The following is a 26,256-nucleotide window of genomic DNA, read 5'->3' as shown; positions in this document are numbered from 1 at the left end:
TTATCTTGATCGAATCAAAGCAGGGTTATGTGATGGGATCACCAATAGCGATAGTGGATTGCAAAACGATTAAAATATCAATGGTGTATAGTGAAGTCAGTCTGTTTCTTTATTCTCTCTCTATTTACCTTGTTGGGCTTGCTGAGTAGGCCTAACTCCACATTAGTATGATATTATCCGCTTTGGGCCGAGCCCGCACAAATTTGTTTTTGGGCACCTCCCAAAAGGCCTCATACTAATTGGAGTTGTCTGGCTGCTCATATTCTAACAAACTGGACCGTTATAACCATAGCTCTAATACCACTTGAACAGATATAACCTTGTCAAGGTGTTTCTGTGTAACTTCCTCAAGTGGTTTGTCAGTTAATAAAAATGGATCTCTGGTACTTACTTCAACTCCTGTATTGATCTTGGCTTTTTCGAAACCTAATCCAGCTCTGTCTCTTGCTTCTCTGGCTTTCAATCCAATAGTCATGAAATCAGATAGCAGTTGACTTTTCTTAGGATCTGATGGTTGAACATTTTTCTGTAGGAGTTTCTTTTTATCAGTAATTTTCATCTTGTTCAAATCAACTTGAGCTCTGTCAGAGGTTGATGTCTTGATGACTTGATCAAAATTTGTTGTTTCATTTATACCTTGTTGTTCTAAAATATCTTCACTCTGACAACTTGAGCTATGTCAGAGGTTATCTTAGATTCTTATGTCACCTTTCTTCTTTTCAGAGTTTCAACAGTTTCATCTTCAGCAACAGCATCATCAACAGGTTTCATCAGGATTTGAGTAATCTTCATCTCCTGCTTCTTTATTGGTTCATCAATCTTTCCTTTCCCTTTTGCATTGGTATCAATCTCACCTTGTGACCTTGTCTTGGGCTTTGAAGCCTCAGAAGTTGACCTTTCCTTGATCACAATGCCTTTTACCTTAGGCCTTGGAGGTTTCTTTGCATTAGAAGCCTTAGACTTAAGATTTGTCTTCTCAGCTGCAAATCTAGCTTCTTCCTCCTTTAGAGTCTCTAAATCCATTCCAGGATTATGCTTGAGAAATAATCTTCTAGCAACCTCTTCATCAAGTGTCTGAATCTTGGGATCTTTATAGTACACAGTAGTCTCCCTTCCCTTAAGCTTCAGAGTTTGTAAAAAATTCTAAGAGTCTTGACTTCCTCGTTGAATGAGAATATCAGAACTTGATATCAGAATTTGATCATCATAACTCGCTTTCAGAACTTGAGCATTCACAGCTTCAAAACTTGTATTCTTCTGTTTAGAAGATTTGCTAGAATCAGAAATTAGTTTCTTTGAAGAAACTTTGCTGCTTTGAACTTGACCCTTGCCCTTGCTAGGGTTTCCCTGGTCATCTTCTTTATCATCCTTCTTCTTCAGTACTTGAATAGTTGAGCATTTGGACTTAACTACCTTCTTCCCCTTTTTGGCATCATCTGATAGGAGTAAAGAGAGAAGAAGTTCCACTGAAGATTAGATTTCATTCAGTTGAGTCTGTTGAGAGGCTTGATTCTGTAGGACCTCATTCAGTTGGGCCTGTTGCTTTTCTTGAACTTTCTCAATAGCCTCTACTTTTTCATGAATAGGTTTGGTAAACCTGTTCTTGTCTAGCTTGAGCATCAGGTCCAGCTTCTTCAACAAACTTTTTAATCAGTGCCTCCTTTCTAAGAATGGGAGCATTTACAGGAGCACTATCTCCAGAACTTGAGAGAAGGTCATCATCTTCTGAAAACACAAGAGTGTGTGTGGCTGTAGGAGATTCTGGTACAACTTCATCTGTTTCCACATCCAGAATTGGAGTAGTTGGTATTTCAGCATTTAATGGAGAAACAGGTGGAGTTGTCACTTGTCCTTGTGGTGCTTCCAGAAACAAGACAGATGGAATGTTCAGCCTATGAATGTCAATTTCAGGACTTAATCCTGAATCTTCAACTGTAACAATTTCTTTGATTGGAGAGACAGGAGGTGTGATCACTGTATCTTGAACAGTGTCTTCGGCTTGAGGTGGAGGTGGCAAAGCTTCAATCACTATTGGTTCTGATGAGATCAGAGATTCCTGATCCCCTTCCTCAGCTTCTTCAGCATCTTCAAAGTGAATTTGTGCCATATGCACACCTGCCCTCATCTTCTTTGATCTTCTGGATGGTGGAGGAGTTGCTTGAGCAGCATTAGAACTTGAAGTTCTTTTCCTTTTTAAAATACCAGAACCCTCAGCTTTATTCTCCTTCTGAGGAGTTACCACTTCAGCTGCTACCTCCTTCTGAAAAATTTCTTTTTCAGCTTCTAATGTCACAGGTTCTGATATGGGAACCTGGACCTGTTCATCTTCATCTAATTCATCTCTAAGAATCATCCTTCTCTTTCTCCTTGGTGGAGATTGAGGAACAAATTTTGCTCTTGAAGGTTTGGGTCTGGTTGTTGTAGCAGATTTTACAACTGGCACCTTTTGGGAAGTACCAGAGGTTGGTTTGGTAGTAGGTGCTGATGGTTGTGGTTGAGAAGATTGTGCTGGTTGGAAATAGGTTCTGATGGTAGGCTGTGGTTGAGGTTGAGAAGAGTGAGCTGGTTGAGTATTGGTAGGTTATGTAGGTGCTGATGGTTTAGAGGGTGCAACTTCAGGAAATTTGGGTGTGTATGTGTTGGGGTCAGAGTTTACTAAGAACTGTTTTACAGAGTCAGGAATTTGAAGGGGTTTTAGTATCTCTTTCTTGTTATCAGTAGATAACAAGTCTGTGAAGGCCCTTTTAGCAAGTTTAAAAGGTTGAATTGTCTCACTAAAGTTTTGGGGCTTATCAGGACAACAAAAACTGTAAATGCGTTGACAAAATCTAGCAAAGTAAACGGTATTTGGGTCCTCATTCATCCTGTCCCCAATAAAACCCAAAATAGTAGTAGCATAATCAAAGTGAGTTTGATTTAGAAGTGCATACCCTATTTGCTGACTCAGAATGGGAATGACATCAAAGTTGGAGCATTTGTTGGCAAAAGCTCTGGTGATGCAGTCAAAGAAGTAGCTCCACTCCCTTCTGATGTATGGCCTCTACTGCTGTCCCAGCTTGGACAGACTTTTCTCATAGCCAAGATTGTCCATCATACCCTGTAGAAGTGATTCTTCAATCTGAGCATTGAAAGTGCAATTTTCTGGCAAGTGTAGAGCTTGTCGAACAGTTGACAAGTTAACTAGATGCTCATCTTCCCCTGTTGTGAAGATAATGCTTGGGGACCCAGCTTCACCACCATCATCTTAAACTCCACTCCTCCAAAACTCCAGTATCTGTGTTCCTGAGAGTAATTGTGGTTGTCTCAAAGAGTGGCAAAGGAAAGGCTCTCATCATATAGTTTGATTCAGAGTCATCATATTCTGATGATGATGATTCAGAATCTGAAAATTTATCTAAAGTGGATGTTGATGTAGAGATGATGTAACTGTGTGCTCTTATGGTGAAGGGTATCACAAAGATATCCTACAAGAAATTCAGAAAGGGCAAGAAGTTTTCCAGGAAAGTGGAAGTTCTGAAAAGAAAGGGGTCAGAAAGTCTGAAAGCAAAGGAGGAAAGTCTGACAGAGGAGACAACTCAAATGTCAAATGCTACAATTTTGGTGAAAGAGGCCACATCTCTCCTGACTGCAAGAAAGGAAAAGGTGATAAAGGCCAGGCACTTATAACAAAGAAGAAAAACTGGGCAGACACTTCAGATTATGAAGATGAGGCGAACTATGCCTTAATGGCAAATGCTGATAGCAGTTCTGATGCTGCTGAATTGAAGGTACCTCATTCAACTCTTGCTTTTCATACTGATGATATTTCTGAACTAAGATTATATCTTAAAACCATGTTCATTAGTTTTAGAGATCAGACTTTAACAAATGAAAGATTAACATATGAAAGTCATGCTCTTAGAAACCGAAATGACTACTTAGAAAAAGAGTTAGTTATATTTCATCAAACTCAGAAAGAAAGAGATGAGGCTTTGTACGTTAGAGATGATGTGCTAAAACTGAATAAATCTCTTAAATCTGAACTGGAAAAGGAAAAGGAGATAATCAAAACTTGGACTAACTCTGGAACAATTACTCAGAAAATCTTAGAAAATGGAAATTTGAAAGAAGTACTAGGTTACCTAGATGATAAAGAAGAAAAGGAAACTGTGTCATCTAAACCAAACTTTACCAAGAAAGCTGAAAAGCCTAAAATTAATCTTGTTAAATTTGTAGCAAAAACTATTGTGTTTGATTCTGAAAAGGTGAAAGACTCTAAGACAGAAGTCAAAGAAAAGTCAACTTCTGACAAATTAAAACAGGACAAACCAGCTTCAGTAAACATAGGTTTAATGACAAAGAAGCAGCTTACGCATAAGCTGAAAGAGATTAGAAATGTGAATAAGGTCAAGGAAGCTAGGAAAAATAGGAATGGAAAGGAAAGTGTGAATAAAAGCAATAATTATATGCCTGTTCCTAATGCTCCTAGAAAGAAATGCTATAATTATGGAAACTCTAACCATCTTGCTTCTTTTTGCAGGAAAAATAAATATATAAACTCTTTACCTCCTAGATCAGGAGTTAAGAGTCAGTCTGTTAGGTTTAAACCACAAAATCCTTGTTTTCATTGTGGTAGTTTATGGCATTCTATTTATACTTGTAAGGAATATCATAGTTTGTACTATGATTATTATCAAATAAAACCTTATTTGAAGAAAGTTAGTGTAATTCCTTCTAGTATAAATTCTGATGCAAAGTTTGATATAAAACATGTTATCATAAACTCTAAAACTAAATCCGCTGCAAATGCTAACAAACTTAAAAAGGCCAAAGGATCCAAGCAAGTCTGGGTCCTTAAAACTAACCAATAGTGGTATTTGTGATTGCAGGGCAACAGGAAAAACATCCTAGTTCCGGACAGTGGATGTTCAGGACATATGACTGGAAATAAAGCCCTGCTATCAGACTTTATGGAGAAAGCTGGCCCATGAGTTTCTTATGGAGATGGCAACATGGGAAAGACTCTGGGATATGGCAATATCAATCTTGGGAATGTCATAATTATATCAGTAGCTCTTGTCTCAGGACTTAAACACAAACTGCTAAGTGTGAGTCAAATCTGTGACAAAGGTTATCATGTGGATTTCTTTGAAGAACACTGTGAAGTTGTAAGTAATTCTACAGGCAAAGTGGTTCTGAAAGGTTATAGACATGGTAACATATATAAAGCCAGACTTTCAACAAACTCTGATGGTTCTGCAATCTGTCTGTTAAGCAGAGCATCAATTGAAGAAAGCTGGAATTGGCATAAGAGACTCTCTCATTTAAATTTCAACAATATAAATGAGCTAGTAAACAAAGATCTTGTGAGAGGACTGCCAAAATCAGTATTTTCTACTGATGGCCTCTGTGACTCATGTTAAAAGGAAAAACAAAGAAAATCTTTATTCAAGAGCAAAACTGAATCCTCAATTCTTGAGCCTTATCACTTATTGCATGTTGATCTATTTGGTCCAGTCAATGTAATGTCCATTGCAAGGAAGAAATATGCTATGGTTATAGTGGATGAGTTAAAAGAAGGTCTCAGTATGGGAACCCCAATAGTCTCATATCGACTGTGGGTTTGAATGTTTTGAGTTTCTTGAGTTTTGGTGGGCTTGGTTAGAGTTTGTGCTTCTTTAGACATGATTGTTTGGATCTTTACTGTATGTGTATTAACAGATAAGCTCTGATACCAATTGTTAGGTCACACAACACTATAGAAGAGGGTTGAATACAGTGTTTATACAATCAAATCGATTTAACACAAGTATGTAACAAATATCAAATATATTAAATAAATTCTGTTACATTATGAACTGTTGTTCTCTCTCAGTGATGAACAAATATCACTAAGAACTGCTAGGTTACAATGTATAATCTTCTCGATAATGATAACACATATAGTGTAAACCTAAGTCTGTGTTTATATAGTATACAGTTACAAGATAACTTCTAATTGATATGGAATACAACTCTATCTCCTAAAATATATCAATCAGATATCTTCTACAAGTCTTCCATTCTTCTAACTCTTTCCATGCATATCTTCTTTTATTTTAGTCTCGATCTTCTACTGTAAACCAGCTTCCTTCCTTATCTAAAAGTCTTCCCACACTTAAGTTCTGAGATGACCTTAAGTTCTAACTTCCATTAATTCCTGATTTAGTAAGTACTGGTATGTCCTGTTTGTTAAGATCTGAAAACTAAACATGAATCATATTATACATGACATCTCAAATATATCTAACAATCTCCCCCAACTTGTTAATTATGCAAAATATACAAGTTAATAGATTTGATGATGTCAAAAACATTTAAGTACAAATGCAAATAAGAGTTTAATTAGATAACTAACTACAACTTACAGTCCTTGTAGCTTTTACCAATCTCACTGAGTCAATATTTGAATCCATAATGATTCTTGACAAAGCTTGATATCAGCTTTTCTTCTTTACTCCTCAGGACTTGAGACATTGTAGTCTTGACTTGCTTCATCTCTTTATTTTGACTCCCAATCTGATAGATTGCAATCCTTAAAGCAGAGATATGGTTTCCTTCTAAACCATCATTCAGTCTTATTACCCTAGGATGAGAAGAATCTTCATTATAGCAAAGACATTTCTCATTCAGTAACACTTCAAGCTTAGCAGAATCCTTCTTCATTGGAGTTTCACTTCCATCATCTTCATCAATATTAGGAATGAATTCTGTAACTCTTGAACCATAAATTCTTTTTTTTTTTATCTCTGATGATCTTCAATATGAAATTTGACCATCTCCAGGTAATATCAAACTTTACCTCTAAAAGGTAATGAAAGAATTGAAGTTCTTTCAGTGATTTGTTTAGCATATCTGATTCTGACATCTGATATGTCCTTCCATCTTCAAGAAATAGAATCAGATATTCCTTGACATTGTGCTTGTCATGAGCATCCAGTACCACTTGAACGGAGATAACCTTATCGAGGTGTTTCTGTGTAACATCTTCAAGAGGTTGGTCAGTTAAAAGAAATGGATCTCTAGTCAGCACTTCAACTCCTGTTTTGATCTTAGCTTCATCAAAACCTAGTCCAGCTCTGTCTCTTGCTTCTCTGGCTTTCAATCCAACAGTCATGAAATCAGATAACAATTGGCTTTGCTTTGGATCTGATGGTTTGACATTTTTCCATAGAAGTTTCTTTTTGTCAGCTACTTTCATCTTGTCTAAATCAACTTGAGCACTGTCAGAGGTTGATATTTTGATGACCTTATCAGAACTTGCTATTTCTGTTGTAGCTTGCAGTTCTTCACTCTGAACAACTTGAGCCTTGTAAGAGGTTGTCTTTGATTCTTCAGAAATCTTCCTTCTTTTCAGAGTTTGAACATCTTCATCTTCAGCAAGAGTATCATCAGTAACTTGAACCAGTTTGCACACAGGTTTTATTAGGATTTGAGGAATTTTCATCTCCTATGGCTTTGTTGGTTCATCAACTTTTCCCTTCCCTTTGTCTTTGGGATCAATCTCAGATTGTGATCTTGTTTTGGGATTTGATGCCTCAGTATGTGACTTCTCCTTGATCAAAATGCCTTTTACCTTAGGCCTTGGAGGTTTCTTTGCAATAGAAGCTTTTGGCTTTAGATTTGTCTTTTCAGCTTTAAATATAACTTCTTCCTCCTTGAGATTTTCTAAATCCATTTCAAGATTATGTTTCAGAAATAATCTTCTAGCAATTTCCTCATCAAGTGTCTGAATCTTGGGATCTTTGTAGTAGACTGTTGTCTGCTTCCCCTTGAGCTTCAGAGTTTGCATGAACTTTTGAGAATCTTGACTTCCACCTTGTATCAGAACATCAGGCTTTGTCATCAGACTTTGCTCATCAGAACTTGATATCAGATTTTGAGTATCAGTACTTGCTATCAGATTTTGAGTTTGAGAAGCTTCAAAACTTGTCTTCTTTTGAATAGAAGATTTGCTTACATCATTAATTAGTTTCCTTGAAGAAACCTTGTTGCTGTGCTCTTTACCTTGAACTTGACCTCTACCCTGCTAGGGTTTCCCTGGTCATCAGCTCCATCATCTTTTTTCTTCAGTATTTGATCATTAGAGCATTTGGACTTAACTATCTTCTCCCCCTTTTTGGCATCATCAGATAGTAGGAGTGAGAGAAGAAGTTCCACTGAAGATTGAATATCATTCAATTGAGCCTGTTCAGAAGCTTGATTAGCCAGGACCTCAGAGATTTGGGCTTGTTGCTTCTCTTGAGCTTTCTCAATTCCTTCTACTTTCTCAAGTGTAGGTCTGATAATCCTTGTCTTGTCAATCTTGATCTGCATATCTAGCTTATTAGCTGATTCTTGTAGTTTATCAACCTTTGCTTGAGTTTCAGATTGTAGACCTTGAAGGCTTTTGGTAGTTAGAGCTGTGATTTTAAGTTGAGTCTTGAAATCAGTACTAGTCATCAGCTCATCAGCCTTAGCAATGTGCTCTGTCAGAACTTTAGAGCTTGGAATAAAATTAGAATCATTCCACTTCTTGGTCCACTCTACTCCTCTATGAGTTTCATCCCAAGGTACATGAGCATCTTTTTCAACAAATTTCTTGACCAATGCTTCCTTTCCAAGTACAGGAGTTGGAGTATGTACATAAACACTGTCTCCAGAGCTTGAAGAAGACTCATTATCCTCTGATAACACAACAGTGTGTGAGGCTATAAGAGTTTCTGATTCAACTTCATCTAAATTCTGATCATCAGGTTCTTGATCCAGAATTGGTGTAGATGGTATCTCAGCATCAGCATTTAAGATTGGAGAATGAGTTGGAGATGGCTGAGCTGCTATAGGAGCTTCCAGATAAAGAATAGTAGGAATGTGCATCCTATTGATGTCAATTTCAGGACTTAAGCCTGAATCTTCAACTGTAACATCTTCATGAAGACGACAGGAGGGGTAACCACTGTATCCTGAACAATCTCTTTTGGTTCTGAAAGAGCTTCAATGATAATTGGCTCTTTTGAGATCAGAGATTCCTGATCCCCTTCCTCAGCTTCTTCAATATCTTCTGATGGAGGCTTAGCCAAATGCCTCTTAGCCCTCATTTTCTTCAATCTCCTTGCTAGTGAAGGAGTTGTTTGAGCATCAGAACTAGCAGTTCTCTTTCTCTTCAAAGTATCAGAACTTTGAGCTTCAGCATTTACCTAATGGGTTGACCCTTCAGCTTCTGTCTCCTTCTGAAAAACCATAGTTTCAACTTCAAAAGTCACAGGTTCTGATGCATGAACCTGTACTTGTTCTTCTTCACTATCAGATTCATCCCTGAGAATCATCTTTCTTCTCTTTTGTGGAGGTTGAGGAACAGACTTTGCCCTTTTAGGTTTGGAAGATGAAGGTCTGATGGTATGTGCTGATGGCTCTTGTTGTGAGCATTGAGCTGATGGTTAGAAGTAAGTTATGATAGTAGGTTGAGTTGGTTGAGGTTGAGAGGTGGTTGGTTGTGTAGGTGCTGATGAAGGTTGGGATGGTTGGACATCAGGATATATTATAGAATATGTGGCTGGATCAGAATTTACCAAAAATTGTTTGACAAAAGTAGGAATTTGAAGGGTTCTCAAAACAGTTTTCTTATTATCAGTAGATAATAAGTCAGTAAAGGCTCTCTTAGCAAGCTTAAATGGTTCAATTAACTCACTTTTTAGTTGGGGTGCATCAGAGCAATAAAAACTATAAATAAGCTGACAGAATCTAGCAAAGTAAACTATATTTCTATCTTCTGTCATCCTATCCCCAATAAATCCTAAAATGGCACTTGCATAATCAAAATGAGTTTGATTAATGAGAGCATACCCGATTTGTTGACTGAGAATTGGGATTGCATCAAAATTTGAACATTTGTTGGCAAAGGCCTTTGTGATGCAGTCAAAAAAGACACTCCATTCCCTCCTTATGTGAGGTCTTTTCAATTAATCCAGCTTTGCCAATGTCTTTTCATAGCCCAAACTAGACATCATCAGCTGAAGGGCTGGCTCCTCAACTGTTGAACTGTAGACATAGTTTTCTGGCAAATGTAAAGCCTGTCGAACTATAGCCAAAGTCACTACATGCTCATCCTCCCCTGTTGAAAAGATAATACTTGGGGACCCATGAGCACCACCATCATCATACATGCCACTTCTCCAAAACTCCAGCACTTGAGTTCCAGAGATGGCTTCTGGTTGGGTCAAAGCATACCCAATCTCAGAGTTAGCAAGGAAGTCCTGAATAAAGTGAAGTTCTGATGGAGCTTCACCCTTGCTAAGAATAGCAAAATAATTGTTGGGAACAAACTTAACTCCATTGAAAATAATATCTTTTGGTGCCATTTCTGTGAAAAATCAAATGAGAGAAAGAGTGTTTGCAAGGTGTTTGATAATATGCCTGTATGAAAAACAGCTTCAGAGAATATTAGTGGGTGAGAGAAAATAAGAAAGATGAGAGAATAATAAAAGTAGGTAAAAGATTAGAAAATCTTGTAACTCTCTTATTTATACGGCCCATGTGATAACAGTTATATTTTTGAAGCATGACAGACAATTTACACCTGGAAACATGTGAACAGTGAGTAAAAAGTTAAAGCAGGAGTTAGTGGGAACGAGAACTAAGCAGTAATTAATGTGCACATACAGTTTTTCAAGAAAAACACGCTTCCCACTTACTCAATGATTATGACTATTTTTATCTCACCTAATTATATTCTGATAAAATATAACCGTTACAGTATTTACCATAAATAAGTCAAGTTAATAAATAATGCCACGTAAGCATCAGAGTATCCATCAGGATTTAATATCAGAACTTGACTATTATCAGATTTTAACGGTCATCAGAATATGGCTTCTGTACTCAAAAAGTGAATGTTTGTGTTGTGCATATTTTGTGTACTTGATGATTTCATAAACAAAACACCTAAGTAGATTTTACTTAGTGAAATAATGTAGCACTCGACGGATAAGAATTATAGTCCCGACGGGTAACTCATTGTAGTCCCGACGGATGATGACTTATTATCCATCGAGTGAGTAGCTTATGTAATAATAAGTCTGTAGCACATTTCTGCATACACCTTTGTATAGATTCTGTAGTAGCATATAAGTCATGTTGACTTTAACTAGATATGCAGAATAGGTTGATTAATTGTACATAGATGATGTCTTGTAATTCTGCATAAATAAATTGAAGTCAAGTGTCAAAATAGCTACCGACGAATGATTAACAAAGCCATCGACGGATGATCAAATGGCTATCAACGGATGTTTTTATATAGCAGTCGACGGATGATCAATGAAGCCATCAACGGATGATCATAAAGTCGACGGATGATCATGTACTTAACGGATAAAGAATTCAAACATCAGTTGACAGTGACAACTGGTCACATACGTCGGGATGTATGCAAATGGAATGAGGAAGCCTATTAACTGGGCAATAGAGAACAAAGTAACAAAGCATTAGACCCGATAGTTATTATAATGATTCTATCTTTTGACTTTGTAATCTTGGTATTATATAAACCAAGAAGTAGCAAATAGAAACTAAGATCTGAGATACAAAAAGTGAGAAACATTTGTAAACAGAATTATTAGCATTTCTCTGTATTCTCAGTAGTTCAAATTTGTAAGCAGCTGTGACCATTCTTGCAGTAGTTCAAATTTGTAAGCAGCTGTGACCATTCTTGCACATAGAGTTCTCTCGATATAATATATATCTCTGGTGGAATTGTTTAAATCCACCAGAAAGTTTTTAAAGACTCTTGTTTTTAATTACTTATGTTTTGATTCACTTAAGTTTTTGTTCCGCATTGTGCTAATCAAAACACTTATATCTGTATTCGAGTTTGAACATTTTTATTTTAAGAAAAAGGTTCAAGAATTCCATTCAACCCCCCTTCTGTAATTCTTGCTATATTGTTAAGGGACTAACAATTGGTATCAGAGCGAGCTCTTAATCAACAAAGAGTTTAAAGATCAAAACAATTCAGCAAGATGAACAAGAAGGATGTTGGAGTCAAGATTTATTTTCTAGATAAAGATAATTACCATCATTGGAAGGTAAAGATGCATCTTTATATGCTTTCTCAAGATGAGGTCTATGTGGACTGCATAGAAAGAGGCCCTCATGTTCCAATGAGAGCTGCAACAGGAAATGAGCCATCAGTTCCCAAGCCAAGGCATGAATGGTCTGATCCTGACATTGAACAAGTCAGGAAGGATAAAAAGGCCATGAATATTCTGTTTAATGGAGTTGATGTAGACATGTTTGACATCATTATCAACTGCAAAACTGCCAAGGAAGTCTGGGATACTATACAGATAATCTGTGATGGCACTGAGCAAGTTAGAGAAAATAAGATGCAGCTCTTGATTCAGCAATATGAGCATTTTCAGAATGAGGAAAGTGAGTCTCTCACTGATATTTTTAGTATGTTTCAAAAACTACTAAATGCTCTTAAGTTGCATGGAAGAGTCTATCAGACTAAAGACTCTAATCTGAAATTCCTTAGATCTCTTCCAAAGGAATGGAAACCAATGACAGTCTCATTAAGAAACTCACAAGATTATAAGGAGTTTACTTTGGAGAGACTGTATGGCATCCTGAAAACCTATGAGCTTGAAATATAGCAGGATGAAAGGATGGAGAGAGGAAAGAAGAAAGGAGGATCCATTGCACTAGTTGCTGAGTTGGAAAAGGAGAAGGAAGTGAAGATAGAAGTTGTTGAATCAACTTCAAAGGTCTGTGAGAACAAGGGCAAGGGGCTTGCAGTAGAAAGTGAAGATTCATTGAGCTAAGATGACATGAAGGACATTGATTAGCACCTAGCATTTCTTTTTAGTACATTTTCCAAGCTCACGTTCCAGAAGAACTTTGGAGAAGCCAATCCAAATAGAAACATGGTGGATAAGTCAAAATTCAAATGTTTCAAATGTGTCTTGGCAGGGCATTTTGCCAATGAGTGTAGAAAGTCAGATTCCAGTAAGAAAAAGTTTGAGTCTATGGATTATAAGCAAAAATACTTTGATCTACTCAAACAAAAGGAAAGGGCTTTTATTACACAAGAAAATGACTGGGCAGCAGATGGTCTGGATGAAGATGAAGATGTCATCTATGTCAATCTAGCCCTAATGGCCAAGTCTGATGAGACAGAGACAAGTTCCTCAAGCAATCAGGTAATTACTACAAACCTTGCACATTTATCTAAAGCTGAGTGTAATGATGCCATAAATGACATGTCTACAGAATTATATCATTTGTGTGTTACACTTAAGTCTCTTACTAAAGAAAATGCTAAAATCAAAGAAAACAATTTATTTTTAAGTGAGAGGAATAATATGCTTGAGTCTTAGTTTGTTGATTTTGAGAAATTAAGAATTGAGTGTAAGATTGCCAAGGAGGAATTAACTGAATCCTTGAAAAAGGAAGAGATTTTGAAGAAGCAGCTCGAGCGTGAACAAGAGGTGATTAAAGCATGGAAAACATCCAGAGATGTCCATGCTCAAATCACCAAAGTTCAAGGAATTAAGTCTTTTTGTGATGAATCCTGGAAAAAGAACAAAGAGAAACTAGAACCTAATTTGGTAGATGGACTGCTAACAGATGTAGACTCGACGGATGATGAGGATGTTGGATTTTAATCGCAGCGGGGCAAGGTAAAACACTTTTACACATATAAAATCCAAATAAAAGCATATAAATTGTGGTAAAAACATATGGATCGATTACTAACCTTTAATATGCGATCCAAAAGCAACGATCGGAGATCCTTAGCAGCTGCTCCTCAAACGTGAAGCACTCCACCGGTATCCACCAAGAAAACGACGTTCAGGAGGAGGAGGAGGTGGAGAGAATTAGGTTTTCTAAAACTTTTTGGGTTTTTAGGTTCAAATAAAAATAGGGTCTAAAATAGTATATTTATAGGCAAAATTTTCAGCTGAAATTTTCCCATAAATATTATTATTATCCCATTTATTATTCTCATTAATAATTAAAACACCTTTTAATTATTAATCCTTTTTCTAAACACTTTAGAAATAATTCTCTCTCTTGATTTAATTTCCAAAAATTAAATCCTTAATTAATAATATTAAGAACTTTTCTTAATTAATTTATAATCAATTAAATCTCATTTAATCAATTATTAAATTTGCCAATTAATTATTTATTTCACAAATAAATAATTATTAACCATTATTAATTAATTCCTCCACCATTAAATCATTCTCTTTTTATGGTGTGACCCTGTAGGTTCAATATTAAGTCGGTAGTAGAAATAAATAATAATAAAACTATTTTATCATTATTTATTTAAATTCTCTAATTTATTAAATATGATTAATTAATTAATCACATTTATTCTACATCGTGAGGGATACTTCTCAGCATATCGCGACTATCCGGATAATATGAATTCACTGCTTAGAATACCAAGAACCTATTCAGTGAATAGTTACCGTACAATAAACTCCTTATACCCTACAATGTCCCGATTAAATACAAGGCATGGATCTCGTGTCAAGCCTATCTAATTTAATCACTTGCTTACCATTTACTATGCGTAGTTCTATGCAAATTAGAAACTCCTTTCTAATTTCATTCACTCTGGCCAGAGATTCCTGAACTAGCATAAGTGGATCAGCCTTGAACATTCACTTCCTTCACTGGAAGGGGTAGATCCTTTATTGATCATACACTATCTTCGTGTACAAATTCCTATACCCAGTAGAGCCCTAATAATTGTCCCTGGAGACTAAGAACTAAACCAAAGCATAATTCAGTGTACACAAGATGACTATGATGACCTCAAGTCTAAGGATACTTGTACAACTATCAGTATGTTAACAACTGCTGACACGTGAGTGAACTCCATCAGTTGTTCAGCTGTGTGAGTCATGTTCAGTGAACTTATTCTATAATAAGCACCTACATACTAGCTATAGTGTCACCACACAAATGTCTATGAGAACAGACATCCTTCATAATGAAGCAAGCATAGTATGTACCGATCTTTGCAGATTATTAATTACCAGTTAGTAATTCTATGACCAGTAACTATTTAAGTTTAAAGTTATCATCTTTTAGGTCTCACTATTATGATCTCATCATAATCCATAAAAGCTTTACTCTAAACTATGGTATATCTTATTTAAACACTTAAATAGATAGAGCCCGTAATAAAAACAAAACAAGTCTTTTATTAATATCAATGAAATCAAAACAGATTACACAGGAAGTTATTCCTAAATCCTAATACATGATTGGACTTAGGACATATTCCTTTCAATCTCCCACTTATACTAAAGCCAATCACTCTGGTATCTAATACCCATCTAGTCTTTATGACGATCAAAGTGACTTTCAGAAAGTAGCTTTGTGAGTGGGTCTGCTATGTTGTTATGTGTGTCAACTCTATTTCAATACAATACAAGAAATGTTACCGTGCTCCCACTAACCCTTTTGTAGACGCATGGTTCATCTGCGTTTTTGATAAAATCAAACTCTTTGATTGTCTCATCAAAACGAATGTTCCATCTTTCGAGAAGCTTGCTTTAAACCACATATGGTTTGCAGCAGCTTACACACTAGATTTTTATTTCCCTTGGAAAGAAAACCATCTGGCTATATGCCAGATCTCATAGTCGTAGTAAGCAACAATCGCAAGCAAAATCCGAACTGATTTTAACAGGGCTACAGGTAAAAGGTTTCATCAAAGTCAATCCATTGCCTTTGTTTGAATCCTTTTGCCAAAAGCCTGGCCTTAAATGTCTCCACCTGGCCATCTGCTCTAATCATTCTTACGTATACCGTATACATAGATTCCATTCTTGATTTCATGGCACTTTGCCATTTCTCTGAGTCAACACTACTCATAGCCTCATTATAGGTCACAGGGTCGTCATCATCAATGATCGACAACTCATTGTCATTCTCAATGACAAGGTCATATTACCTCTCAGGTTGGCGAGACACTCTCCCTAACGTACGAATGGGCTGTTCCACAGAAGGTTGTTCAGTCAGAACAGGTATTTCCACTTGATCCGTAGCAGTTTGTGCTTCTTGAACTTCATCAAGTTCAATTTTGCTCCCACTATTTCCTTCAAGGATAAACTCCTTTTCCAAGAAGGTAGCAAGTCTGGAGACAAACACCCGATGATCGGGGTAAAAGTAATATCCTAAAGTCTCTTTAGGATATCCCACAAAACTACATTTTATGGATCGATATTCCAGCTTATCTGGGTCAACTTACTTGACATAAGCTGGACATCCCCAAATCTTAACGTGTTTAAGACTCGATTTCCTTTCTTTCCATATCTCATACGGAGTTTGAGGAACAGATTTGGAAGGCACCTTATTCAGTAAATATGCTGAGGTTTCCAATGCATAACCCCATAGGAATACTGGAAGATTTGCATAGTTCATCATGGACCGAACTATGTCTAACAAAGTTCGATTTCTCCTTTCAGATACCAATCTGGAGGCGTCCACTGGGAGACTATACCATTTACTTCGAGATAATCCAGAAACTCTCCATTCAAGTATTCACCACCTCGATCTAATCGAAGAATTATAATACTATGTTTGGTTTGTTTCTCCACTTCATACTTATACTCTTTGAACTTTTCAAAGGCTTCAGACTTGTGTTTCATCAAACACATATCCGAATCTAGATCTATCATCTATGAAAGTAATGAAGTATGAAAATCCACCCATGGCTTGCGTAGACATTGGTCCACATACATCCGTGTGTACCATTCCTAGCAAATTTGCAGTCCTTTTTCCATGTCTACTAAATGGAGACTACAGTGCCACAATAAAGTGAGATTTTCATCATCCCTTTTCTTTTATTAGTTTGTTCAATCTTAAGTAAATCATGTCACATTTATACAGACCATTATTTAAAGCACCACGTCCATAAAGAATATTATCTCTAAGAATAGAACATTCATTATTCTCAATAATAAATGAAAATCCATCCAAGTCTAACATGGGAATAATATTCCTCACAATCGAGGGAACAAAATAACAATTATTTCAAACAATAGTCTTGCACGTAGGCCTATGTAAATGAAATGATTCTACATCTACAGCAGCAACTCTTGCTCCATTTCCATCAGTAGAATCACCTCCTCTTCCTCAAGAGTCCTACTTCTCCTTGGTCCCTGCAATAAATTGCAGATATGAGAACCACAGACGGTATCTAATACCCAAGTAGAAATTTAATTTAATGACATATTCACTTCTATCATGAACATACCTGAATCAGAAGCGGTAGTCTCACTACCCTTCTTCTTCTTCAATTCTGCAAGGTTAACATTGCAGTTCCTCTTCCAGTGCCCCACCTTATTACAGTGAAAGCAAACAACTTTGCTCTTGGGGTCTTCAGCTTTTGGTGGAACCGGCGTTTTCTCACCTACTTTCTTCTTCTTGGAAGAGTTCCTCTTCCTTTTCTTAGGATTGGAACCTTCACCAATTAGAAGAACAGAACTCTTCTTAGGGGGAAAATTCGATTCCGCAGTCTTCAACATGTTGTGGAGTTCAGGCAGGCTGACATCCAACTTATTCATGTGAAAGTTCACAACAAACTGCGAGAACGAACTCGGAAGCGATTGCAAGACCAAGTCTTGGCTCAGCTCCCCATCCATGGCAAAACCAAGTTGTCCAAGACGTTCAATCAAATTGATCATCTTAAGTACATGGTCATTCACAGATGATCCCTCAGACATCCTACAACCGAACAACTCCTTCGATATCTCATATCGAGTTGTCCTCCCCGCCACATCATACAACTCTTGTAGATGCATTAGGATAGTGTGAGCATCCATATGCTCATGTTGCTTCTGTAGCTCAATGTTCATGGAAGCTAGCATGATGCATTGAGCAACATTTGCATCATCTATCCACTTACGATACACAACATGTTCATCATTATGTGCATCGCTAGCAGGTTCAGTAGGCTTAGGTGAGTCAATCACGTATTCCAGCTTCTCAATCCTGAGAACAATTCTCAAGTTTCGAAGCCAGTCAGCATAATTAGGACCAGTCAATTTATGAGCATCCAGTATGCTCCTAAGTGATAGTGCAGAAGATATAATGTATATTATAAACCTATAAATGATAAACACATAACAACACTTAGCAAATATTTGATTTCATTTTAAAACACTATATGAATCGGGTCTTTATTCATAAGTGGCTCCCACTAGTTTATCTAATTTATTCAACCCCCTACGTGAAAAATTAAGCATTCATAATGCTAGTGGGAATAGGGATCCTACATTCCATTACACAACCCCGGCTGTGGCACGAAACGCCATGTAATGTTCAATAGGCAGACAACTCTTGTCAATTACATCTAATGTTATTCCCTAATCAAACTTTAGCCTCTTGAATAATTGAGTCACGGCTGTGGCACGACAAACTCAATATTCTAAGTCAAGTCTAACCCAACATTCCGTACAATTGAATCAGTCCCCAAAGGCCCACGGTTGTGGCACGTAACGACCTTTCGATTCTTATTCAATGTACAAATCTCTATGTAATAGACAAGTATTTCTTATTTCGAAATCAAAGCCCTCGGCTGTGGCACGAAATGACAATGATTTAAAAATAAGAACTACTTTCTATCATGTTGGAAGGCTATGACCAACACAAGCCCGTTGTGTCATTGACCAATTACTACTTGATATTATTTAATTTTAGAGGGATTATATTACGTTACAATCATAATCATATTATAAAGAGATTCTTCCTTTTAAATTAAATATTTTAAATCAATAATCAATAATCAGATGATTCCCAGATCGGGTGGAGCATTGTCAAGAGGCGTCACTTAATAACCCTTTCTTACAGATAGAAATATGTTGTTGACAGAATCATCCTTTCTCTCATATCGAAAATTCATATTCAATTACGTGTTTCATAAACACAAGAATCTTATGATTGTATTCATAATATTGTTATTAAGGTTATGAAACAATTTCACTATACTATGTAGGTTGTCTAACAAACGCCTTATGTTCATTTAAGTTCACCTAAATCTATCATCGCATGATAAACTAAGCATATATCACATATATCAACATGAATAAACATCAAGGTAGGCATGTTATATCATCTAGCACATTAGTCTAAGCATTATACATCTCTATGTATCACATGAAGCATTTAAAAGCAGTTAAAATAGTTAAAAACAGCTTTAAAACACTTTCGGAAATATAAACAGTTCAAAACTTTTATATAAACTAAAATTGATCACTCCATTAGATCCGTCTCGGAAAAACAAATCCAACGGTATATTGCACGCCCAAAACGGAGTTACGAAACTCCCAGAAAATCAAATTTAATGTGGACAGTCGGGCTGTAACGCATTACAGGAACGCGTTACAAGCCCTGTAACGCATTCCGGTGATGCGTTACAACCCTTTTAAGCCATTAAAAGGTGTAACGCATTCCGTGAATGCGCCACAAGGTGTAACGCATTCCCGGAATGCGCGACACCCCTTTTTTTTTCTTTCCTGCAGCAGCCGCCGTCTTTTTCCTCGAACTCCGTGCCTGACAACGCCTGACAGCAGTACCTTTTCTTTCTTTCCTTCCGTGCAACAACATCAGCAAACAACACAGACAATACAAACATATATATATATACTATATATACATATATTTATTCTTATTAAATTACGAATTTAATTGTAAGAACTTCAAAAATTCATAATAAAAAATTTGTACATCATAAAATTATGAAAAAAATACCCAGACGATCTACAACACTTGTAGAACCCAGATCAACATTCAAAATTATTCTGAGAAACGATTTCTCATCAGACAAAATTAATCCATAATATAACTTGTAAAAATCATAATTAATTCTTACAAGCACATAAAATTCTGAAATTTTTACCACAGATCTATATGCATACAACCTATGCTCTGATACCAATGTTGGATTTTAATCGCATCGGGGCAAGGTAAAACACTTTTACACATATAAAATCCAAATAAAAGCATATAAATCGTGGTAAAAACATATGGATCGATTACTAACCTTTAATATGCGATCCAAAAGCAACGATCGGAGATCCTTAGCAGCTGCTCCTCAAACGTGAAGCACTCCACCGGTATTCACCAACAAACGACGTTCAGGAGGAGGAGGAGGTGGAGAGAATTAGGTTTTCTAAAACTTTTTGGGTTTTTAGGTTCAAATAAAAATAGGGTCTATAATAGTATATTTATAGACAAAATTTTTAGCTGAAATTTTCCCATAAATATTATTATTATTATCCCATTTATTATTCTCATTAATAATTAAAACACCTTTTAATTATTAATCCTTTTTCTAAACACTTTAGAAATAATTCTCTCTCTTGATTTAATTTCCAAAAATTAAATCCTTAATTAATAATATTAAGAACTTTTCTTAATTAATTTATAATCAATTAAATCTCATTTAATCAATTATTAAATTTGCCAATTAATTATTTATTTCACAAATAAATAATTATTAGCCATTATTAATTAATTCCTCCACCATTAAATCATTCTCTTTTTATGGCGTGACCCTGTAGGTTCAATATTAAGCCGGTAGTAGAAATAAATAATAATAAAACTATTTTATCATTATTTATTTAAATTCTCTAATTTATTAAATATGATTAATTAATTAATCACATTTATTCTACATCGTGAGGGATACTTCTCAGCATATCGCGACTATCCGGATAATATGAATTCACTGCTTAGAATACCAAGAACCTATTCAGTGAATAGTTACCGTACAATAAACTCCTTATACCCTACAATGTCCCGATAAAATACAAGGCATGGATCTCGTGTCAAGCCTATCTAATTTAATCACTTGCTTACCATTTACTATGCGTAGTTCTATGCAAATTAGAAACTCCTTTCTAATTTCATTCACTCTGGCTAGAGATTCCTGAACTAGCATAAGTGGATCAGCCTTGAACATTCGCTTCCTTCACTGGAAGGGGTAGATCCTTTATTGATCATACACTATCTTCGTGTACAAATTCCTATACCCAGTAGAGCCCTAATAATTGTCCCTGGAGACTAAGAACTAAACCAAAGCATAGTTCAGTGTACACAAGATGACTATGATGACCTCAAGTCTAAGGATACTTGTACAACTATCAGTATGTGAACAACTGCTGACACGTGAGTGAACTCCATCAGTTGTTCAGCTGTGCGAGTCATGTTCAGTGAACTTATTCTATAATAAGCACCTACATACTAGCTATAGTGTCACCACACAAATGTCTATGAGAACAGACATCCTTCATAATGAAGCAAGCATAGTATATACCGATCTTTGCGGATTATTAATTACCAGTTAGTAATCCTATGACCAGGAACTATTTAAGTTTAGAGTTATCATCTTTTAGGTCTCACTATTATGATCTCATCATAATCCATAAAAGCTTTACTCTAAACTATGGTATATCTTATTTAAACACTTAAATAGATAGAGCCCGTAATAAAAACAAAACAAGTTTTTTATTAATATCAATAAAATCAAAACAGATTACACAGGAAGATATTCCTAAATCCTAATACATGATTGGACTTAGGACATATTCCTTTCAGAGGACTATCCGTCGGATAACAAAAAGTGTTATCCGTCGAATGATGAAAATCCTCATCCGTCGGCTATGAGCAAGCCCATTAGCAAAGCCAAACTAATTAAGCCGAATTAGAAGTATGGGTCTATTTCCAAGAACTTTGTTTCAGGAGAGTCAAGTCAAGTTAAGAAAGGAAAAAGGCTAATGTTGGTCACATGAAAGTCAAGCAGTTAAGTGACAGACTTGAGAAAATTGAGGTAAAAATAGAGACTAAACGGAAAAACAATAGGAATGGTAAAGTAGGGATTAACAAACACAATAACTACACACCTGACAAATATGCTCCTGGAAAAATCTGTGTCAAGTGTGGTAGTGTAAATCATTTATCTGTTAATTGTAAATCTGCCATGCCTACTCCTATGTCTGTTTAGTCTCAATTTCCTAACATGAATGCCATGCCTCCCATGCCTGTTAATGTTATGCCTACACAGAACATGAATGCACAGTTTTCTAATATGCCATTTGCACCTAATCCTTATTATGTTGCATATAGTATACCACAAATGCCATTTAGCATGACTTACTGGAATAACATGTTTACACCAAGCATGCAATTTCCTGTTAGTCATAATATGCATGATAATTCTGTTGCAATGAATGGTTTCAAAGGTCCAATCCAAATGACTAAGGATGAATATGAAATTCCTAAGTCAAATGAGATAAGACCTAAGAAACAGAAAAAGAAAGCTAACAAGGCAGGACCCAAGGAAACTTGGGTACCAAAATCAACTTGATTTGATTTTGATGTGTGCAGGGAAACAGAAAGAATCTTTGGTACTTGGATAGTGGTTGTTCAAGTCACATGACTGGTGATTCTACCCTGCTCACATAGTTTAAGGAGAGAGCTGACCCAAGTATTACTTTTGGAGATGACAGCAAGGGTTATACTGTGGGATATGGCTTGATTTCAAAGGACAATATCATCATTGAGGAGGTTGCCTTAGTGGATGGTCTCAAACATAATCTGTTGAGTATCAGCCAGCTTTGTGACAAAGGCAATTCAGTAACCTTCAACTCAGAAGCCTGTGTTGTGACTAATAAAAGAAGCAACAAAGTGGTTCTCACTGGTGTGAGAAAAGGAAATGTGTGCCTAGCTGATTTCAACTCATCTAATGCAGAATCTGTAACTTGTCTTCTCAGTAAAGCAAGTCAAGATGAAAGTTGGCTATGGCACAAGAAGCTATCTCATTTAAACTTCAAGACCATGAATGAGCTGGTAAAGAAAGAACTGGTAAGAGGCATTCCTCTAGTGGAGTTTTCAAAGGATGGACTGTGTGATGCCTGCCAAAAAGGTAAGCAGATCAAAGCATCATTCAGGAAGAAACTTGATTCAATAATTGAAGAGCCTTTGCAACTGCTTCACATGGATTTGTTTGGACCAGTCAATGTATTGTCCATCTGAAGGAAAAGATTTTGCCTAGTAAATGTAGATGATTTCTCAAAGTTCTCTTGGACATATTTCCTAAAGTCTAAAGATGAGGCTAGTGAAATCATCATCAATCACATAAGGCAAGTCAACAATCATCCTGATTTCAAAGTTAGAAGAATCAAGAGTGACAATGGAACTGAGTTCAAAAATTCTGTCATGAGAGCATTTTGTGAGGAAAATGGGATTCTGCATGAGTTTTCAGCAGCAAGGACTCCACACCAGAATGGAGTAATGGAAAGGAAGAACATATCACTTATTGAAGCTGCAAGGACAATGCTTGAAGAATCTAAGCTACCAACATATTTCTGGGCTGAAGCTGTAAATACTGCATGCTACACTCAAAACATTTCTCTGGTTAATCAAGCAAGATGCATGACTCCCTATCAATTGTTCAAGAACAAGAAGCCAACTCTAAACTTTCTTCATGTCTTTGGCTGCAAATGCTATATCCTGATAAATCAAACTGATTAAAATGGAAAGTTTGATGGTAAAGCATATAGAGTCTACAATCTAAGAACCAACATTGTTGTGGAATCTATACATGTTGTGTTTGATGATAAAAAGATTGAAGGACTGAAAGATGGAGATTACCATGAGAGCCTCAAATTCGACAATGTGGAGATGGTTAGTGATGACAGTGATGATGAAAGTGATCAAGAAACAGTGTCTAAGGATAATGCAGACAAATCTACTACCAATGAAGCACAAAACTCAACATCTGTCGAGTTGCATAATGCTTCATCCGTCGGAAGGCAATCTGCGTTATCCGTCGGGAGACAACCTGCCTCATCCGTCGGTACTCAAAATTCACCATCCGTCGGGTTATCAAAAGGAGCAGGAGGTCAAGACAGATCACCTACAGAAAATTCCCCTCTCTCTCAAATCAAAGATCCACAAACTCAGGGGGAGTTTCTAGCAATCAAAACTCAATCACACATCAAGATGACATTGAGGTCTCTTCATCTAGAGCTAATCTACCTGAACAAAGGAAATAGACAAAAGATCACCCCTTTGAGCTTATCATTGGTGATGTTTCTTCTAGAATTCAAACAAGAAGAGCAACTCAGGAAGAATGTCTATACATCAGCTTTCTATCAAAGGAAGAACCAAAGAAGGTAGAAGAAGCTTTATTGGATCCTGGTTGAATTTTAGCTATGCAGGAGGAGCTAAACCAATTTGAAAGGAATAATGTATGGAAGCTGGTACCTAAGCCTAAAGGAAAGAATCCAATAGACACCAAGTGGGTATTCAGAAACAAGATGGATGAAAATGGCATAATAGTCATGAATAAAGCTAGATTGGTTGCTAAGGGCTATTTTCAGCAAGAAGGAATTGATTTTGATGAAACATTTGCTCCTGTTGCAAGAATTGAAGCCATCAGAATCTTCTTAGCCTATGCAGCCCATGCCAATTTCAAGGCCTATCAAATGGATGTCAAAAGTGCCTTTCTGAATGGAGATTTGGAGGAAGAAGTATATGTCAGTCAACCTCCTGGTTTTGAAGATCCAACATTTCCAGAGTATGTCTATTATCTTCTGAAAGCACTCTATGGACTGAAGCAAGCACCTAGAGCATGGTATGACACTTTATCAAAGTTCCGTTTGGAAAATCACTTCACAAGAGGTACTGTAGATAAAACTTTATTTTTCAGAAATGTTAATGGCTCTAGTATACTTGTTCAAATTTATGTAGATGATATTATTTTTGGCTCTATAGATGAGAAACTTTGCAAAAAGTTTGCCAAATTGATGCAAAGTAAGTATAAAATGAGTATGATGGGAGAACTAACTTACTTTCTTGGTTGACAAGTTAAGCAAGTTAGTGATGGAACATTCATTAGTCAAACTAAATATATTTTTGATCTTTTAAAGAAGTTTGATCTAATGGATTGCACATCTGCAAAAACTCCCATGGCCACTGCAACTAAGCTTGAATTAAACACTACTGAAAAGTCTGTGGATATTTCAAGTTATAGAGGCATGGTTGGCTCACTTCTGTACTTAACAGCTAGTAGGCCAGATATAATGTTTGCTACATGTTTATGTGCTAGATTTCAGGCTGATCCAAGAGAATCTCACTTGATAACTATTAAGAGAATTTTCAGATATCTCAAGGGAACACCAAACCTTGGCATTTGGTATCCTAGAGATTCTGGTTTTGATCTAACTGGTTATTCAGATGCAGATTATGCAGGTTGTAGAATTGATAGAAAGAGTACAACAGGAACCTGTCAATTTCTAGGAAATAAGCTTGTGTCCTGGTTCAGTATAAAGCAAAATTCAGTTTCTACTTCTACAGCTGAAGCTGAATATATTGCTGCTGGCAGTTGCTATGCATAGATTTTATGGATGAAAAATCAATTGCTAGACTATGGTTTGCAAGTTGAGAGAATTCCTATTTTCTGTGATAACACAAGTGCAATTGCCATCACTGAAAATCCAGTGCAACATTCAAGGACAAAGCACATAGATATCAAGTACCATTTCATAAGGGAACATGTAATGAATGGTACTGTGGAACTACATTTTGTTCCAAGTGAGAAGCAACTTGCAGATATCTTTACCAAACCACTGGATGAATCCACCTGTTCGAGGTTGGTAAGTGAGTTAGGTATGCTTAATTACTCTTAAATTTATCTGAGTTATTTTGCAAGTTGAAATGCAGCCAGGCAGTTAATTGATTTTTCTATTCTGGATGAAATTTTTGGCTAAGTAAAAATTTACATCTGGACGGATGACCCTTATCCATTGAGTTTGGTCATCCGTCGACACACCACTTGCTAATAAAAATCAATTACTTTTCTAGAATATCTTATGTATCGACGGATAACAGTTTATCCTCATCCGTCGAATTATCTTAATCTGAGCCGTTAATTCCCTGTACATTATCCATCGAGTATACTTACAGTTTGTAAGCATTACACGATGGATAATGGGTGGAATTTTTACAATTTATTTTTAAACGGCTATTTTAGGCAATTTCTATTGGTTAATTTACTTTACTTTGTTATTTTTATCAGTTATTTTTGAGATAGTATAAAAGCTTATTTCATTGCAATTGTTTTCTTTTATCATTCTCAAATTCAACTGCTCTAATTTCAAATCTCTCTCAAGCACCTACTCTACTCCTCTTCAAGCTTTTATTCTCTAAACAATGGCACATGTAGTAAAG

The sequence above is a fragment of the Apium graveolens genome, chromosome 2 (genome assembly GCF_009905375.1).
Source record: "Apium graveolens cultivar Ventura chromosome 2, ASM990537v1, whole genome shotgun sequence".
NCBI classification, from domain to species: domain Eukaryota; kingdom Viridiplantae; phylum Streptophyta; class Magnoliopsida; order Apiales; family Apiaceae; genus Apium; species Apium graveolens.
Note: the sequence above shows the minus strand (reverse complement) of the source record.